This window comes from Mesoplodon bidens, assembly GCF_964165515.1.
Source record: "Mesoplodon bidens genome assembly, chromosome: 5".
NCBI lineage: Eukaryota > Metazoa > Chordata > Mammalia > Artiodactyla > Ziphiidae > Mesoplodon > Mesoplodon bidens.
The window spans coordinates 114,055,542-114,073,103 of NC_138161.1; the positions used below are offsets into that span (position 1 = coordinate 114,055,542).

At 44.9% G+C, this 17,562-nt stretch overlaps 1 protein-coding gene across 5 annotated transcripts in view; it reads right to left on the bottom strand.

Annotated features, from left to right (window-relative positions):
- Window positions 1-17,562, bottom strand: part of LOC308618179 (kalirin) — a 467,155-nt gene that overhangs the window by 338,044 nt on the left and 111,549 nt on the right. The window lies entirely within an intron of this gene.

Below are 17,562 nucleotides of genomic sequence, written 5' to 3' on the forward strand. Positions count from 1 at the left end.
ATTTCCTTTTACCTATTATGAAGCCTCAATTCTTGAACCTATTTTTCTACATGTCTTAGAATCTACTTTTCTCTCCTACCTGTCTTCTGGAGTACATCCAGCTTATAAAGATCTATAAAGAACACCCATAAAAAATTTTTTTTATGTCATCAACAGATTTAGGCTACGGGACGCGCACTCTGATGCAGAATAAGACGAGGACAACTTCTCCAAACTGCTTTCACGCCACTCGCAAGGTGATTTGTCAGAACAAATACTTCTCCACTCTTCTCTGGAAGACTTCATCTACTTCGTACACGGAGAAAGATGGTTCAAGCGTCGTATGATGGAATCCATGGTGCCGTCCCTCTGTGCAAGTGATCAACCTTCCACTGCAGGAGCTGCTTGCTCTCCATGGATGCGTCCCTTGCCCATATGTTCACATCCTCACTCTAAAGAGGTTTGCTAAGAATGTCTTCCGAACCTGGGGCTCTAGCCGAGGTCCACTTTCAGGCACTCAAACCAACAGGCCAGGAGAACACATCGCTCCTTTTTTTTAAGTCCTTCTCACCTTCAAACATCACCTTATTTAGGATGTGTTTTGAATACAGCAAAGGGACTGTGGGTAGTTTGCATTTGTTCCCTGTATGGCCCTGGTGAGGATGCTGCGGTTTCACACACGGCAGCAGCAGGAATGGGGATTTGAGTGCTAGGAGGAGGTGCCGGCGTCCTCTCTTTTGTGCACCTTCTTTCACTCACGAAGAACTGTTTAAGTGGGCTTCCCTGGTGGCGCAGTGGTTGAGAGTCCGCCTGCCGATTCAGGGGACACGGGTTCGTGCCCCGGTCTGGGAAGATCCCACATGCCGCGGAGCAGCTGGGCCCGTGAGCCATGGCTGTTGAGCCTGTGCGTCCGGAGCCTGTGCTCCGCAACGGGAGAGGCCACAACAGTGAGAGGCCCATGTAACGCAAAAAAATAAAAAATAAAAATAAAAAAAGAACTGTTTAAGCAGCAGACATGTCCCACACACGAAGGTGCACTCATCTCCTTTAAACACGCTTATTTCCTTGGATGGTATGTGGAGGTCATGTTTCTTCCTCTCCTTTGGAATAACCTGCAGTGAGGAAGGGCTTCATGTGCAGGAAGGAGGTTCCATTTTGCTAAGGAGAAAAAGGACAAAACTGTAGTTAGTGCCTCTCTTGTTTCTAGGTAATTTTCTCCAGCATATAAACTCTGATAACAGCCTCTTCAGAGGACACTAAGCAGTATTCCAGCTCTGAAGGCCCCACCTCAGTAGTAAGATTGGGTGTTTGACTTCGCCTCCGAGCATAGCTTCACAAGAATTCAAATATAATTTACATACATTATGGAAATATGCCACTGCAGCTAAAATAGACTGTGATATTCAGTTTAGATAAATTTAAACTCTTACCTTGCAGTGAGGAGACATCTCTTTTTCCTTTGTGAATCTCAGAGTGAAGGGCCTCAAGGAGCTGATTTCCAACTTCCTTCCAACTCCTGCACCTTCACACCGGCTTTACTCCTGCCTCTCCTGACCACATGAGGCAGGGAGGTCCTTGCTTTCTAGCCTCCAAGCCTGCAGCGAGCATCCACACCACCCAGACTCTAAAGGCCTAGTTAGGAGGACTGGGACTTGTCCTCCAACCTGTGGAGCAAAATCCAACAACAAGAAGCCCACAGAAAAGGCACTGATTTTTCCTGCCCCAACCCACTCTTAGCAGACTGGCTGTCTGCCCTGAAGGCAGGAACTCATGCAGCCATCACCCCTGCGAGCCATGTCTGGCTGTGTGCATGACTCAGATCGTCAGGCACCACAGGCAGCTCTGCATTAAACAGGGCTCTGCATCATCATCAGAGATGATGTGGAGTAGGCACGAGACAGGTCCTAATATATGAACACAAAACTTCAAACATTTGATTTCATGCTAAAATGAAACAATTTCTCAATCCAAAAGACATCCATCTTTCAGCCCCTTTCTGGGTTATTTTCTGGGCCTTCAGCCTGTAGGGGACTCCTCAGAAACAGAGAGGCCACCAGGCAGTGCCTGTGGTTCTGATCTTCAGAAGCAGCTAGAGAAAGGAGAAAATTGGGAGGTGATGCTGTGAGGTTTCGATGCAGATGCCCACAGGCCTGGAGAATGAAATGCTCTGCGATATGTGCAAACGGCTCTCACTTCGAGGAGCAAAGTCTGGGCCAGAGGACCAGGGTCCGTGAGAGTACGGGACATTTTTGATAGAGTGCATGAGGCCCCATGACACTCACATACTTGTGTTCTGTCGATGCAAACCCATGTCCCCGCTGACCTCCCGGGATAAAGAGTAAACTGTGAACCAAAAGGAAGGAAGAAAGAGGAAAGAGTAGAGTTGAGGAGGGAGCATAACCTTGAGGGCAGAGATAGAACCAGCGAGGTGATCTCAGATCATCCGTTACTAAGCACGGTTTACAGTTCATTTCAATCCAATTACGGAGGTCTGATTTACCCCCTCCCAAGGGAGCTTCTAGCGCCTTCCAGAAGAAATAATAATATATTGTATTAATTGAGTCCCAGTAAACAGGGGTAATTCCTCACAATGGTTGTAAATAGTGAGCATTCACCACAAAGTGCAATCGTCACCCTGTTAACACCCAGAGTGTCAAATTTACTTGACTCTCAGCTTTGTCCAGTATCTGTACTCTTTTGGTTTTTGGGGGAAAGTGCTTGTGATTTTTGTTCGTGGTAAAAGATACATAACATAAAATTTAGCATTTTAACCATTTTTAAGTGTACAGTTCAGTGGCATTAAGTACATTCACACTGTTGTGCGGCCATCACCACCATGCGTCTCCAGAACTTCTTCATCTTCCCCAACTGAAACCTGCACTACTTTTCACACAGTCTATGAGCCACCCCAGAACCCCAAAGGGTGAGGCCTCCACCTACCACCCTGTTCCGTCCTGGGGAGGACTCTAAGATACAGTATTATCTAGCATTTTAAGGTTCACAAAGTTCTTCCTCAATGCCCACACCAACCTCACTTGCCTCCTGTAAAAGGAAGAAGACCAAGGCTCTGAGAGGGGGACAGACTCACCCCAGCAGAACCGTGACAGTGGGTGGAACTGGGCTAGGCTTCCAGTGCACATCTCATGATACCTCACCACCTCTAACACTGAGAAGGGGGATGTGAGAAAGCTCTGCACTGGTGCCCGAGGACACCCTCCAAGGGCAGACCTGTCCCTCGTCCCACCCTCTGCTTTGTGGGATCCTCACTGCTTTGGACAGAAAGCCAGAGCTGCCTGGTGGCCCAGAAAAAAAGGCAGCTCTCTTACACAGCACTCACTGCAAACGCCAACTTGGTCGTTGAGCACTTTTTTTTTCTTCCTTTCCTTTTTCACTTGCATCAAGATAAACCCACACCCCATTCACTTCTTCACAAGATCACCATAACACACTCCCCATCACCCTTCTCTCTGTCCTCTTCCCAGTGCACAGGAATAGAGACGGTCTCTATTCCTGATGAGCGTTTTAGCCAGATTTCTTCTGCATAAAAATAGGAGTGCCCAAGAGATCCTGCCTGGTGTGATTTCTGCTTCCTGTGCCTTGTAGGGGTGGCTCTGTCCATGACTCCCCATCAAGCTCAAGATGCTCCAAGTGCTTCACAGAGCACCTCCATTCAGGTGACCAGGGGCTTCCAAGCGTGTATTTGCCCCTATGTACTTCTGGGCAAAATGGCATCACGAATGGTAAGTGCAGACTTCTTACCACAGACAGAATCACAACACTGGTCACGGTACTGCACACTCACGGCACCCAAGCATTCGATCCCCTGAATTTGGGATACATACACCCCAAGTGCACGTTGAACCCCACTGTATTCCTTTCCTAGGGTTGCCATAACAAATTACCACAAACTGGATGGCTTAAAACAACAGAAATTTGTTCTCTCACAGTTTGGCCCAAAAGTCCAAAATCAAGGTGGCAAGGCCTGAAGGCTCTACGGAAGACGCCGTCCTTGGCTCTTCCAGGCTTATAATAGAGCCCGGGAATCCCTGTCATTTCTGGGCATACAGCTCCATCACTCATCTCTGCCTCCCCCTTCACATGGCCTTCTTCTCCATGAATCCACTGCTCTTCCTACAAGGACACCAATCGTAGGATTTAGGGCTCACCCTAATCCAGTACAACCCCTTGTTACCTTAACTAATTACATCTGCACAGGTCCTATTTCCAAATAAGGTCACATTCTGAGGTTTGTGGGTAGACCTGAATTCTCAGAGAACACTTATTCAATCCAGTATACCCACCATCCAGCTCCAAGGTATGTTAAATCCAGTTTCTCGTTTTCTTTGTCTGTTTGTTTTTGCCTCCAGCACCTTCTCTATTTCAATCCTACTCTTGACCATTGCCTTGTTGGAACCGTTTCTGAGGCATCTCCCTCCATTCTCCCTACCCCATTCAACATCTCCAGACCTCACTTTAAATGGGTGCATGAACACCAGGTCAAGAAGGAAATAATACTAAGTTGCCCACAGAGGGTTCATGATTTCAAGTCTCCATCTCTCCTCATTCACCCAAGAAATAGCGTGCGCTCAACTCACATTCAGCATTGCACTGGAGCTTACAGGATTCCTGCCCTCAGGGGACTTAGTGTACAATAGAGAAATGGACAATTGCATGGTGAGATGAGCAAAGCAAGGAAAAGACCGAGGAGCTGAAGGAGGAAGTGGGCATGAGCAGTGGAGGAGCAGAAGACATGGGGACAATGTGGGAAAAGGCAAGAAGACACAAACAAGCATAGAATTTTCCGGGGACTGTGAGCAGACCCCAGCTGGCTAGATGATGGCCCCACTGCAAAGGGCAGCCTCCGTCAGTGATAAGGTTGTAAAGGCAACTGTTTGTGGATGTGCACCTGATCCTGTAGGGCTTTGAGTCCAGGCCAAGAGGACTCACTAAGGTTTTCTAAGCAACTGGGGGGTTTGACTAAGTGGTGTTCGGGGAAGCCAGATCTAGTTGGGTGTGCATGACGGACTGGGGGAAGTAGGGAGTTGGCAAGGAAACGCTGGCTGGGAGCCCAGTTAAGAAGACAGGCTCTAGGGCCAGAGCTTTATTCCTCTGCTATCTGTGAATCCCCACCCGTGGCCGCAACCTTCCGTCAGACTCTGCAGTCAATACAGCCATCCCGACATGGCTGGGGGTGGGGCATCCTGTCTGCCCTCCAGCCCTCCCTTCCCATTAAGGTGATGCGTTGCAGAGGGCACATCATGGAGAGCTTTCAGTGAATTCCAGGAACAGAGATACCCTTCGGACAAAAATCCCCAAAGAGGAGCTCAGCAGTACTTTGCAAATGAACACACAAATGGCTCTTATGGACAACAGCCTGTCCAGAGAGGACAGAGTCATGGCCTCAGTTCAGATTCAGCTTCTTCCCACCACTGCATTTCCCCAGTACTGGCGCTGGCATCCAGGAGGTAACGAAGCGACCCCCTGCTCAGGGCACTGCTTTCTCCCCATGAGACTGAGAGCTCCCGAGGAAGGGTGGGCTGTCTCTCCCTTAAGGCTCCAGCAGGGTCCCTCCAGTCACCAGAGGCAAAGCCCGGGGGAGGCTATAATACACCTCCACCTTCTCTATCCTCCTCACGGGCCCCCAGATTCCCCTGCTTGGGACCTTAAGGAGCAGAGGGCAGGGTGGAGGTAACATGGATGGCGCAGGAGCAAGCCCAGAGAGTGGGAGGCAGAATAATCTCTGCAGTCCTCAAGGCACATCCCTGAGCCTCTTTTCTTGCCTTAGGCCTTCCTGGAGGAAAGTGAGCAGAAGGGGGCTCAAAGGAGCGCGAGGATGGCTTTCTCCTTAAGAAAAGTTCGGTGTGACAGGGGAAGCTCCTACAGGCCTCACAGCCACGGCGCCCTTGCCTGGCTGTAAACCAGCCAGGAGCAGTAGGTCTCAGGAAAGAGCCTGGGGCAGGAGCACAGGGGAAAGGGGGAGATGTGGAATTTCCTGAGCGCAGCTAAGGCAAAGGAGAGAAAAGGTACACTCTCCACGTCCACCTCCACTGGCCTGGAAGTTCAAGCTCCGCTAGGTGGTACACAGGATAGCAGTCCACAGGGAAAGGACCCTCCTCCAGATTGTTTTCCCTTTTTCATCAATCAAACTTGAAAGACATAACTTCCACCCCCTTTATTTCTGAAGGGAGATGCAAATGGGTGATCTGTTTGGACTAAAATTAAACTCCCTCTGTGTGTAACTTCTCGATGGCATTCATATATTGAATCTGATTCACACTTTTGATGGGAAAGGGTTTATTAATATAACTACTTATCCCAGCCCACTCGCATTGGGATTCATGGCTCTTGCCCAAGGTACATTTTGGCTTAGTTCTATGTTAACTTAAATCCTGGCATGGACTAATGTTTCATGACAAGCACATTGACAAATGCTATGAGAGATTCCTAGCTGTCTTTGGGTAACGATTATGAAGCAAAATTGGAAGTGGGAAGCGGCCTTGTTTACACAAGCAAAGACCCCCAGATTGGAGGGTCTGGAGACTCGGGATCTCATCACACCACTATCCGTGTGATCCAGCCATTGCCTCTTCAGAGTCTCAGGTTCCTCATCTGTAGAATGAGATTGCTGGCCTCACACAATTCTCAGTTCTCTTCCAGCTCTGACTTCCTGTGATTGTAAAAGACATTTAAAAATATCTCCAGGGAGAGAAATCTCACAATATTATTTAGTCATGAGAAGATTGGACTAATGATATCTAATATCTCTGGGTTCTGAAAGTCTATTATTCAGTTATACACAATGGTTTTTAAATGTGCAAAGATTAGTAAAAAAGTTTAACAAACAGAAACAGAAGAGTCTTTCTTAAATCCCCCTTTTTAAAAGAACAGAAGTTAAAGAGCCGAAAATAAAACCTCTAGCCATTCTGTGTATACACAGAGAAAACGAGTGGATGAGATTAAAGCTATGCAACATCTGGGGTGGCAAAAACTTGTGGTGACCAGGACACTTTGCTGATTGAAATAAGACATGACAATTATGGGGACATTATACCACAGTCCTAAGTCCATGTCACTTTACACCTTTTGCCATTAGGCAAAGGGGAGCCCAGAATCCCAACATGTGTATGGCATTATGCAAAAAAGATTCATTCTCTCTCAGCAAGGGCACTGCTCTCTCCCCAGCTCCATGGCAGACCCTGGGGCAGTAGAGGAGCATCTCAAGATACTTAAGAACTTGGGTAGGACAACTAGGGCTTTAGCAGGTGCCCAGATTGGATGTTACTATGCAAAGCCTGACATCAGGTTGGAGTTGGAGTCATCCTGGTTAACAGGCCATAGATGAGCTCAAGTCACAATGAAGGTACAAAGAGGCATACGATACAGGGACAGACAAGTGACACTTATCACCAACTACTCAGCTAAGTCCAGCCATGGCAGAGAACAGCAATGGGCCAGAGTTGTGGTCCAGCATTAGTAAGGTTTTTGTCGGGCCCCAAGTTTAAACAGAATCTATCCTTTAACACAGTGAGAAGTCATCCAAGCCCTCAGGGCTGGGAACAGATTTTGAGTGATGGTATATAGGAGATTCTCAACTGTATTCCTTGACCAAATGGAAACGTACAAAGAAGCTATTGCTCCACTGTTTGCTGAACCATGTTTCCCATTCATGGCAGCTCAGACTTCTAAGTCACCCAGGACACCCTCAACAGGAGTGAGGGACAACTCAGTAAGCTTAAATGTGCTTGGAGCAGGTCCAAGTCCCCTAGGAAGGAGACGTGCACTTCATCGACCACGCTGGGTGTCACTGATGGAGAGGAGCTGTGTTACCTGGATGTGCTGGGGGTCTGACAGCGATCCAGATCCTCCGTAGTCTGAGTTGGGTTTTGGGCCCTTAAAAAAGGGCTGCTCACCCACCTGAGGAGAAACACCCCTCAGCAGCACCTCAGACCCAGCTGCCTCAGGATCTTAGAAAACTTGAAAGATTTCAGGCTGCTAGACGTAGCTGGACACAAACAAAAGGCCCTCCACAGAGTCATTAAAATAAGCAAGCAGTTGGAGGCTCTGGGTATCTAAGGTCAGCATGACAATCAGGCAGATGTGATAAACCCCAAGAATAAGCACCAGCTGAGCCTATTTTGAGAGAAAGCATATTCCCCTATTATGAGAAGTGGCATTAGATAAAGTAACGATCATTGTCAGTTGACTCTTGTGAGAAGTTGTATTTAACTTGAAACTGAGTATTGTGTTCCTATCAATTCCATTCCTTATGGTATATCTACCTTCTAATGGAGAAGACAGTTAACTAATACACATTACGATTCTATGAGAGTTATTTTATTTGGAGAAGTATACCTAAATACAGTCTGGGAGTCAATGGGTTTTATGTCTGGGAACTTCCTTGACCTCTGATCTTGCCCTGGCCTCTCTTAGCAATCATACCTGTGCCACGGATCTCACTAGCCACTTATCCAATAAAATCAAACTCAAAGTAGTACCAATTACTTGGTGGCACTTCCAAATTGTAATGCATGGAAACAGATCCACAGACATATATGTATCACTTGATTCATGACAAAAGTGACACTACAGTGCTGAAGGGAAAGAATACTCTTTTTAACAAAAGACTGAGTCAATTGGATGGCCAAACAGGAAGAAGAAAAAAAAGAATCTTTCCCTCACTATACACAAAAAGCACTTCCAAATAGATCTAAATGTGAAAAGTAAAACAATACAGCTTTCAGTAAAACAAAATTTAGAGTAGACAAAGATTTCTTTTTCTTTTATTTTAACTTAATTTTATTTTTTTAATATCTTTATTGGAGTATAATTGCTTTACATTGGTGTGTTAGTTTCTGCTTTATAACAAAGTGAATCAGTTATACATATACATACGTTCCCATATCTCTTCCCTCTTGCGTCTCCCTCCCTCACACCCTCCCTATCCCACCCCTCTAGGTGGTCACAAACCACTGAGCTGATCTCCCTGTGCTACGCGGCTGCTTCCCACTAGCTATCTATTTTACATTTGGTAGTGTGTATATGTCCATGCCACTCTCTCACTTTATCACAGTTTACCCTTCCCCCTCCCCATATCATCAAGTCCATTTTCTAGTAGGTCTGTGTCTTTATTCCCGTCTTACCCTTAGGTTCTTCATGACTCTTTTTTTTCTTAGATTCCATATATATGTGTTAGCATATGGTATTTGTTTTTCTCTTTCTGACTTACTTCACTCTGTATGACAGACTCTAGGTCCATCCACCTCACTACAAATATCTCAATTTCGTTTCTTTTTATGGCTGAGTAATATTCCATTGTGTATATGTGCCACACCTTCTTTATCCATTCATCCGATGATGGACACTTAGGTTGCTTCCATGTCCTGGCTATGGAGAACAGTATGGAGGTTCCTTAAAAAACTAAAAATAGAACTACCATACGACCCAGCAATCCTACTACTGGGCATATACCCTGAGAAAACCATAATTCAAAAAGAGTCATGTACCAAAATGTTCATTGCAGCTCTATTTACAGATTTCTTAAATAGGACACAAAAAGCGCTAACTGCAAAAGAAAAAAACTTGGTAGATTAAAACTTGTACTACATTAAAATGAATAATGTATTTCATCCAAATACATCATAAAGAGCATGAACAGCCAAGCTATAGACTGGAAGAAGATATTCACAATGCATATATTCCACAAAAGACTCATATCCAGAATATATAAAGAACTCCTACAACTCAATAAAAAAAGCAGATCCATTCAATAGCAAAGACTAAGCAAAACAACTGAAGATTCACTTTACAAAAAAGGGCATCCAAACGGCCAATAAACATATGCAAAGGTTCTTGACCTCATTCATCATCAGGGAAATACAAAAGCAAAAAACAAAAAGCAAACCCACAATGTGGCACTACTATATACCTACCAGAAGGGCTAAATGGAAAAAACAAATAACACCAAGTATTAGCAAAGATGTGGAGCGACTGGAAGTCTCCTACCTCCTGGTGGAGATGTGAATTGTTATAACTACTTTAGGAAACTATTGATGTTTGACAGTACTTACTACAGCTAAACATACGCATCCTCTAGAGCTCAGTAATTACTCTCCCAGGTATGTACTCCACAGTACTGGGAACATACATTCATCAACAGACTTATACAAAAGTGCTCACAGCAGCTTTATTCATAATAGCTCCAAACTGGCAACAACCCATATCCCTTATACAGTAAAATAAACAAATCGTAGTATTTGTAGAATATTACATCACAATGAAAATGACATACAGTTGCTACACACAGTGTGGATTAATCTCTCACATATAATGCTGAACAAGAGAGGACACATGCAAAATAGAACATACTTTAAGATACCATTTATGTAAAGTGTCAAAACAGGCAAAGTAATCTATGGTGCTGGAAGTCACCCTAGATATTGCCCTTGAGAGGAGAGACTAGTGAACGGAAGGGGACCCTTGGGGGCCAGTGTTCTGGGGTGCTGGTAACGTTCTGGTTCTTAATCTGTATGCTGGTTTCTCAGGTATGCTCACTGGGTAAAAATTCACTGAGCTGTACACTTAGGATTTGTGTACTTTACCAGATGTATGTTATATTTTGGTTAAAAAAAAAAGTTTACAATGAGGATATATAAACACAAAATAAACTGAAGGCGTAAAGTCCATGTGGGGGTGGGGGGCGGGCATAAATTCCACCTTGCCAATCCAGACCTATTCTACTAAATGACAGCAAAATTGACAGCTTCTCATTGCTCAGATTATTCTGTTCTCAAATGAAATTTTGATTTTTTTATTTATTTAAGATATAGGCCCCACTTTCAGAAAAAATTGGAAGCCATCATCTTATTTATTGAGCAAACACACGTTAGAGGCTTTTTAGTCTTCACTGGAAGCTTTTAGGACACCAAAATTTTTAAATTTTGCTTGGTTTACTTTTACTTTTTTTCCCATGTTAATATATGAGTTTTTAAAAATACAATCTTTCTTGGCTAACACCCTCTAATGAAGAGTAACCGCCCTAGTATTTACATAGCCAGCAAGCAAATTAAGCAGAGTGGAACACAATCTACCCAATCAGAATCTTTGGAAGGCTTCAGCCAGCGACCATTGTTCAGGTCTAACAGCCTCATGCTCATTGGAAAGGGAAGATTGGGAGCAATTACCTCAATAATCCAAGCCAAGAAGAACAGCCACGGTGTTCAGGAAAAAGAGGGGGCCACAGAGACCAAAGCTGCTCTAGTGAAACAGAGCCTGGCTGGCCAGAAAGAGCTCATGTTTTCCATGTGCTGGCTTCTGCCCTTCTGGAGAAAAGCTTTTCCAGGGGATGGGACCATTCTCTTCCATCCACCAGACTTACATTTGTACAATGCCTATGGTTTACAAAGTTGGCCAGATAGTACTATCACCTGAGTCTTATGCTCACACTAAGAAAAAGGTTATTACTACCCCCTTTTTGCTGATGAAAGAACTGAGGCTCGGCCAGCTAAGGTACTTCTTAAAGCCACGGGACCGGAAAGTCGCACAGCAAGGACGAGGCACACTCAGGCACCGTGCTCTGTCTCCTCTACCGTGAGGTCTCCTGGCTTCTCTCCAAGCCTGCTTGTGAGAATAAGAACATAATCCCAAGACCTGAATATATTAGGCTAGGACTGTTAGACATTGGGCAGCAGGCAAGCTGGAGACCATGTCCCAGCCCATGAACAGTGTTCACATCTTCAGGATCATGCATCCTGGAGGCATTGGGAGGAGTGGGGAGAGGCACAGGAAGGAGCCAAGACTGGGGCAATTAGCTGTTGAGTGTTTGCAATGGTCTGAATGCCTCAGTCCAACTCCACTGCACAAAGGTCATCAGCAACAATGGAAACGTTCCATCCAGGCAGGCTTTCCTGCAGATGGAACTGACACTTGTGGCTTTGAAATATACACCATATAGCTCTGAAATCCATTCACAAACATGGTAAGGTTGATTCTGCTAGAGAAGACATGTCCCCAGTACTAAAGCATAAAGAGCACTGGCTTTGGAATCCAACAGACCTGGCTTTGAATCCCAACTCTACTTTGTGAAGACACATCTAGTGAACAAGTTACTTTGCTCCGAGCTTCAGTTTCCTTGGCCATAAAACAGCAATAATACCTACCCATCAGAATCATTGTGAAAATTGATGAAATAATATATGTGAAGTTCCTTTCCCTGCTCCCTACTTTAAAAAATAAATAGATGAAAATAAGATTCGTTTTCTTTTTGTGAGCTTTTAAAACATATAATATGACAAGCTTGGGCTTTCTTGGCAGCTAAAATGAAATAAAAACATAAATCATTTAAATTCATACGTTATAGGATACTCATATATGAGTATGTAATAACCTTCTCAGATGGCCTAATGTAAGCACCTTGACCTATTTTTTTTTTTTCCCTTTTTCACCTGGAAGTAATCTGATTAACTCAGTGCCTGCTTCATTTCCTGGAAGAGAAACTGCAATAATCTTCTCCTTAATTTCAATAAATGATTAACATGACAAAAACATGTCAGCCACAGTCAGAACCCAGCTCCCACAATTTTCTCTGGAACTGATGTTGCCAAATGCTGCCTGAAAGAAAGATGAGTATCTGATTTCCCAGTTAACTCCAGATGTTGTCCTGGGCAAATTCCACAGCTTACCCAAAGAAGCTGACAGAAAGGGTCTTATACTTGGCTGCCTATGACTTTCCTTTAAAAAACAAAATCAAAAGCTACAGGTGCTCTTCCATTAGAATGTTCGCTGTCACCTCAAGCCCCATGAATACCCTCTACCCATCAACTGGTCTGCCTATCCAACTGTCCTATTCCTATCCATGCCTGCACACTCTTAGAATCTTAGAAACAAGGAACTAGAAAGGCTTCCATTAAAGCCATTTGGTCCAATATCAAAAAAATGCAGGAATCATTTCCAGTCAACCCTGATGATCTGCTACTGGCTAAATACCTCCAGTGTAGGCGAGTCAACTACAAATACAAACTTCTCTGCTGCATTGCTCCCCTTCTTGGTCAAGTTCTTCCATAAATCTAGCTGGCATGTTTCCCCTTATGTTCTTCTCCCATTCACTAATCCTAGCTCTGCCTTCAAGAGCAATGGGGGGCATAGATAAATCTCACCCGTCCTCCACATTGGAAGCCCAGCAATATGGAAGGCAGCCATTAGGTTTATACACACATTTTCTGCTCTGAATCAAAGACAATTCAAATAACATTTGTTGAGGGTCAACTACGTGCCTCATACTGCTTTAGGTGCTAAGACAGGAGAGCTAAATAACGCATGGTATCTACACACAAGATTCTTACACGAGTCCCTAAGAACAATCTGGATATGACCTAGCTTCCAGACCACCCACCGTCTCCTTCCTCCAGGTACACTGTGGCTTGCTGATGCTTCTCTTAAAGCATCAACTTTAAGATGCTTTAAGAGAAGCATCTTAAAGTTGGGTATTTACCCAAAGGAGTTGAAAACTTATGTCCACACAAAAACCTGCATAAAGTTGTTTATAGAAGCTTTATCCTTAATTGCCAAAACTTGGAAGCAACCAAGATGTCCTTTAATAGATGAATGGATAAACTGTGGTGCATCCAGACAATGGAATATATTATTCAGAGCTAAAAGGAAATGAGTTATCAAGCCATGAAAAGACATGGAGGAACTTTAAATGCCTATTACTAAGTGAAAGAAGTCAACCTCGAAAGGCTGTATACTGTATGATTCCAACTATATGACACTCTGGCAAAACTATGGAGACAGTAAAAAGATCAGTGGATGCCAGGGGTTGGGGGAGGGAGGCAGAGCACATGGGATTAAGGCAGTGAAACTACTTTGTATGCTACTATAATGGTAGACACATAACATTATACTTTTGTCTTAACCCATAGAAGATACAACACCAAGAGTGAACCTTAATGTCAACTATGGACTTTGGGTGACTATGACATGTTGATGTGCGTTCATCAGTTGTCACAAATATACCACTCTGGTGGGGGATGCAGACAATGGGGGAGGGTAGGCATGTGGGGAGGGCAGGGTGTAAGTGGGAAATCTCTGTATCTTCGTCTCCATTTTTCTGTGAACCTAAGACTCTTAAAACATAAGTCTTTTTAAAAAAATTAATAGACCAAAAGTAGATGGGTGGGTCTGTGGATTATACCAATGTCGATTACCAGTGTGGTTTTGATATTGTACTATAGTTGTGTTAGATGTTAACAGTGGGGGATGCTGGGTGAAGGGTGCAAGGACCTCCCTGTATGTTTCTTTGCAACTTCCTATGAATCTATAATTATTTCAAAATTAAAAGTTTAAAAATAAATGGATAGATGAGATGACACTGGCAAAAGCTGCTGACAGGACAGTTCAGATTCTACAAATAGGCCCGAACCAGGGTGGGTCTATCTACTGAAATACTTCTGGAAATGAGCACCGAGGAGAAGAGAGCAGAACTGTCCAATCAATAGCCACACCCTGCCCCTCCCTAGGAGGTAGGGCATCTTTCTGGAAGGGCAACTCTGAGCTCTGTGTTCTGAATCTATAGGGCTTTCTCCTCATTCCTATTCTGGAACAACTGGATGGTCAGAGTCTGTGGCCTGTGCTCCTTGTCACCTGGAAGGACTATGTGGACTCAGGGTGGGGGGTCATGAGCCATCAGCCTCCAGAGTCCAACACACCTGGCTTTAAAATGCAGGCCCATCACTCACCAGCTGTGGTGGCCTGAGCACACGATTTGCCCTCTTCTAGACTCCACAAAACAGGGATGGAGAAAAGCACTGTTATCACATAGGGTTGTGAGAGGAGTCAATGAAAGAATTCATACAAAGCACATATAAAGCTCCAGTATCTACTAAAAACTCAGTAAATGCTCATGGTCTTAGAGCCTCCTGCATGAGTAAGGACACACTCTTACTCCCCTTTCAACTTCAAACAGAGCATCTGTCCTTCCCCCACTTGCTGGTACCTCTCAGCATGCCATGGCGTCTCAGATTTCCAGCTAGTCTAACCAGAGCTTCTCAAATCATCTGCGGTAAAGGAGCAGTTTAGTTTGGTTTTTTTCCATTTTTTAATCCAATCTGTTATAGACCGGTACTTTAGTAAAATACAATGAAAATGAATTATTTGAGAAAGGCAATTTTAAATCAAATATAAGGCCCAGTTGTTGTTTTTTTTGATTTTTAGATTCAACAGACAAAAATACTCTGACAAATTGCTATAAAAGTATCTAAATGCTTCCTTTCAATTTCTGTACTTCTCATTACTGACTAATAACGGACAGTTGGCAGAGCTGGACCAGTGACTGCACTTTGAGTACTGCCTCTTTTGTACCTTTTCCTCCAAGTTCCTAATAATATTACAGTCATAAAACACAAATGAGTAACTAAAAATCTCTATTTTTTATATTAATATTAATTCCCAAGATTGCATGTTCTTTGAGTGCCAGGGTCACGTCCACTGTGCCTAGCATAAGACAGGTGCCTCATAGGGGCTCAAATCCTTGCTGATAATCCAAATATTAAACAGGTATATTATTTCCTTCTACTTTTTCACAATTTAGACCACTTGATAGTGCATTTGTGAAAACCTGCCTAATGAACACATTTTGTCCCTGGAGCATCCCTCCCTATTTACCTCCCTTCCATCTATTTGTGTTTGTCTTTTTCACCACCTGCTTCATCTCCATTTAACTGAAATGCACTAGATATAGTCACTGTTTCTCTTCTACTGAGGGACAAGACAGGACAAATCACAGAAAATCCCATTCATCAGAAAAGCTGGCTCTGGCTCACCAGATAAACATTCAAGGAAATGGAGTGCGCATATTAATACACTTCCAGGGTACACTGTTATTCTCTCTACGGCTGGGCCCATGATGGCTGCTCAATAAATGTTTATGTGAACTGGCCATGGAGCATCGGCTACATCTGTGACTGCAAGTCACATCTTCATCATGTCCCTCAGAAGACAGAAAGGGGCAATGAGTGCTGTTACAGGAATGAGCCTCGGGCCATTTAGACCAGTGCTCTTCTACCCTGGCTGCACAGCGGAATCACCTGGGGAACTTTCAAAAAAAAATACTCATGCCTGCCTCCCAGACCCAGAGACTTTTATTTATTTATTTTTATTATTATTATTTTTTTGCAGTACGCAGGCCTCTCACTGTTGTGGCCTCTCCCGTTGCGGAGCACAGGCTCCGGACGCGCAGGCTCAGAGGCCATTGCTCACGGGCCCAGCCGCTCCACGGCATGTGGGATCTTCCTGGACCGGGGCACGAGCCCGTGTTCCCTGCATCGGCAGGAGGACACTCAACCACTGCGCCACCAGGGAAGCCCCAGACACTTTTTTTTAATGTAATTGTTCTGCGATGAAACGTGAGCATCATTATTTTTCAGGTTCCATCAGTAATTCCAATGTGCAGCTAAGATGAAAAACCACTGATCTGGAATACCCTCCCACCCACACTGGGACTTAGCAGATGTGCCTTACTTGTTTGTTAAGTGGATGAATGACTCACTCAATTGGTGGGAATGACTCTGTGGCAAATGTGGAGACAGTCTTGACTCCTGTCTCCTCACACCCCTCACCTCTAGCGTGCATCTCCTCCCGAGGTCCAGCCTTAAACTCCAGCCAGAAACATCCCCCGTCCATCCTCTTCCTGGTAGGAGGAGGGCTTGTTTCTCCCAGGGATTACTGGCCCTAAAAAAGCACTAACTTAGCTCATCCTCACCTTTGTCAAGCAGGAGACTCCAGGACTTTCTAGAATACGTACCCACAAGGCCCCCACAAAGAGCACTGGCCTCACTCACACAGGATGGGAACATGTCATCTCATCTATTTTGTGTTTATCTAATGGTTATTCCCCGATTGTTTTTCTGGTGGTCCATGGGACCACGATGCTATTTCAGACTCCAGACCCCAGAGGACAGAGGTCTGAGAACGCTTAGTACCAAGTGGCTGGTTTTTAAAAGTCAAGTAAAAAGACGCTGCTGTGCTGCTGAAGGCAGGCAGCGGGCAGTGTGAGAGGTGAACCAGGGAAGGAGGAAGTGACGCAATGTGTGGGGCCTAGAGGGGCACTGTGGGCAGGCACAGGCGACACACGGACCAGGCAGTGCCTGCAACCACATCCAAGGGGTAGGGAAGAGCTTCACTTCCAGGTTCTCTCCTGAGAATGCGTGCCTGCTGTTGCCCTGGCTTCTGACCTCTGGCTGCCCCCTTAGCTGCTGCTGCTTCTGCTCTTTCCACCTGAACAGCAGCTCCTCCCCAGCCTCCTCTTCAAACCTCTTTCTGTGACCCCAGAGGAGCCGCTGAACTTTCACTCTCCCTCTGGACCCGGGACCTCCCAGTCCTCCTTGACACCTACATACCTACACAGAAGCAGTTCAGGTTGCTCCGTGGGGATGTTTGGAAGGAGATGAACACAGGGTGGCTGTGTTTTGAACCAGGAAGAAAAAAAAGGAAATACATTAGGTCCAAGGAGAGACCTTCTGCTGGCCCCCCAGAGCAGACATCGCCTGGGTCTCCCATTCCCTGCCCACTTGCATATTGACGGCATTCTAT